Below are 3749 nucleotides of genomic sequence, written 5' to 3' on the forward strand. Positions count from 1 at the left end.
TGAATGTCAGAAAGCTAAGACAATGGACTGCAATATTTATATCTAAACAAAAATAACAATGTTTAAAAAATAATAATCCTATGCTTTCAAATTAGCACTATGGAAAACATATTCTAAATTTTAATTCTAAATTATAACTGAAATAATAGCTAATGATTATGGAGAGTTGACCTGTATGTCTAGATCTTCTAATTAAGAAACAACACCTTGTAAAGTCACTTAATCTTTTTGCTCTTTAGGTTAGAACAAATTATAACATAAAACTGACTCTCATATAGAGCTTTACAACTTATACAATATTTTCATTTTAACAATTCAGAGACTGAGGTGAGCTTCAAAAAGTGACATGCTAAACCTAATGGTGGGGCATATACATATTAAGGGGGAATATATTAATGAAATGGAGTGACTGAGTATGTAGAAGCAAGAGGAATGATTGCACAGAAGCAAGAAAACGAATTTAAGATTCCTGAGGATATTCTCTAAAGTATAGGTAGCTATTGGCCTTAAAAGAAGGAACATCTAATATAATAACTCAGAAAGTGAAGAAAATTGGTGTAAGGTTTGGTAGTGCAAAGTTGAAGATTATCTTATCTGATGCCTTCAGAGTTCTATGAAGTTGGAAAGGTCATCTGCTGAGAGGAAAGAAAGAGAATAAAGAAGATTTCAAGGAATTGTTGCCAAGAATGGGAGATCAAATTTACCAAAGAAATTGGGATTACTAGGCAGTGTACCAGTACAGTCTCATTTGAGGTTAGTAATAATAAATGAATGAAATTGTGTGACTTCTCCCCAGTAGTCTGTCTTCTCAGATTTTTTTGTTTACCTTTTTAAAAAATTTTTAAAAAGATTTTATCTATTCATTTGTCAGAGAGACACAAAGAGAGAGCACACACAAGCAAGGGGAGTGGGAGGCAGAGGAAGAAACAGGCTGCCCACTGAGCAGGGAGCCCGATGTGAAGCTCGATCCTAGGACCCTGGGATCATGACCTGAGCCGAAGCAAGCCACTTACCCAACTGAGCCTCCCAGACATCCCAATTCTTTTACTTCTTTTTTTTTTATATTTTTAATTTTTAATTTTTTAAAAACATATATTTTTATCCCCGGGGTACAGGTCTATGAATTGCCAGGTTTACACACTTCACAGCTCTCACCATAGCACATACCCTCCCCAATGTCCATAACCGCACCCCCCAATTCCAACCCCCCCTCCCCCCAGGAACCCTCAGTTTGTTTTGTGAGATTGAATCACTTATGGTTTGTCTCCCTCCCAATCCCATCTTGTTTCATTTATTCTTCTCCTACCTGCTGTTGCATCTCCACTTCTTCATATCAGGGAGATCATATGATAGTTGTCTTTCTCTGCTTGACTTATCTCGCTAAGCATGATATGCTCCAGTTCCATCCACGTCATCGCAAATGGCAAGATTTCATTTCTTTTGATGGCTGCATAGTATTCCATCGTGTATATATACCACATCTTCCTGATCCATTCATCTGTTGATGGACATTTAGGTTCTTTCCATAGTTTGGCTATTGTGGACATTGCTGCTATAAACATTCGGGTGCACGTGCCCCTTCGAATCACTACATTTGTATCTTTAGGGTAAATACCCAGTAGTGCAATTGCTGGGTCATAGGGCAGTTCTATTTTCAACATTTTGAGGAACCTCCATGCTGTTTTCCAGAGTGGTTGCACCAGCTTGCATTCCCACCAGCAGTGTAGAGGGTTCCCCTTTCTCCGCATCCTCTCCAGCATCTGTCATTTCCTGACTTGTTGATTTTAGCCATTCTGACTGGTGTGAGGTGATATCTCATGGTGGTTTTGATTTGTATTTCCCTGATGCTGAGTGATATGGAGCACTTTTTCATGTGTCTGTTGGCCATCTGGATGTCTTCTTTGCAGAAATGTCTGTTCATGTCCTCTGCCCATTTCTTGATTGGATTATTTGTTCTTTGGGTGTTGAGTTTGCTAAGTTCTTTATAGATTTTGGACACTAGTCCTTTATCTGATATGTCGTTTGCAAATATCTTCTCCCATTCTGTCAGTTGTCTTTTGGTTTTGTTAACTGTTTCCTTTGCTGTGCAAAAGCTTTTGATCTTGATGAAATCCCAATAGTTCATTTTTGCCCTTGCTTCCCTTGCCTTTGGCGATGTTCCTAGGAAGATGTTGCTGTGGCTGAGGTGAAGAGGTTGCTGCCTGTGTTCTCCTCAAGGATTTTGATGGAATTTCTTTCTCACATTGAGGTCCTTCATCCATTTTGAGTCTATTTTTGTGTGTGGTGTAAGGAAATGGTCCAATTTCATTTTTCTGTGTGTGGCTGTCCAATTTTCCCAACACCATTTATTGAAGAGGCTGTCTTTTTTCCATTGGACATTCTTTCCTGCTTTGTCGAAGATTAGTTGACCATAGAGTTGAGGGTCTATTTCTGGGCTCTCTATTCTGTTCCATTGATCTATGTGTCTGTTTTTGTGCCAGTACCGTGCTGTCTTGATGATGACAGCTCTGTAATAGAGCTTGAAGTCCGGAATTGTGATGCCACCAACTTTGGCTTTCTTTTTCAATATCCCTTTGGCTATTCGAGGTCTTTTCTAGTTCCATATAAATTTTAGAATTATTTGTTCCATTTCTTTGAAAAATATGGATGGTACTTTGATAGGAATTGCATTAAATGTGTAGATTGCTTTAGGTAGCATAGACATTTTCACAATATTTATTCTTCCAATCCAGGAGCATGGAACATTTTTCCATTTCTTTGTGTCTTCCTCAATTTCTTTCATGAGTACTTTATGGTTTTCTGAGTATAGATTCTGTGTCTCTTTGGTTAGGTTTATTCCTAGGTATCTTATGGTTTTGGGTGCAGTTGTAAATGGGATTGAATCCTTAATTTCTCTTTCTTCTGTCTTGTTGTTGGTGTAGAAAAGTGCAACTGATTTCTGTGCATTGATTTTATATCCTGACACTTTACTGAATTCCTGTACAAGTTATAGCAGTTTTGGAGTGGAGTCTTTTGGGTTTTCCACATATAGTATCATATCAGATTTATTTTTTAAAGTGATCTGTAGATATTGTCTAAAAGATAAGTTGAAACCAAGGAAGAACTAGAAAATTAGGATATTGGCAAGAATATTATTCAAGAATATTATTTAAATGGTGAACCATGAAATATAAGCTGAATATGAAAGGAAATGAAGAGATGGAAATGTGAAGAGAGGGAGAGAGAGAGAACGAGAATGCCTTAATGAGTTAGAAATGTAATGGAAAGAGAGAGAGCAAGAGAATGCTTTAATGATTTGGAAATGTAAAAAGACCAATGTGGTGGAAATCTAGAAGAAATCCAAACCCCACATTTTTATGGTAGTTGACAAGTAAATAAGGAGACATGATTGTGATCATAAGTCAAAATTCCTGGAATGGTGATTTGGGAATAATACAGAGATGATCCAAATGACATGAGTGGATAAGGTGAAGTAGGTTATTGAAGGTCAAGAGAAGAGGAAGTTAACAAAAAGAAAGTTTAGATTATGGGAGGATGGTCTGCTAAAATAATAATGATAATTTAGATTATGGGAGGATGGTCTGCTAAAATAGTGATAAAATTTGAAGCGTAAAGGAAGGTTGTTTGAGTAGAGTATCTAGTTTTTGATAAATGAGGGAAGATGATTAGAAGGTCAGTTGACAGTTACAAGAACAGAAGAAAAGTGATACAGACAAATAGAATGAGCCTTTTAAAAAATACATATGATT

This window comes from Mustela erminea, chromosome 17, assembly GCF_009829155.1.
Source record: "Mustela erminea isolate mMusErm1 chromosome 17, mMusErm1.Pri, whole genome shotgun sequence".
Lineage (NCBI taxonomy): Eukaryota > Metazoa > Chordata > Mammalia > Carnivora > Mustelidae > Mustela > Mustela erminea.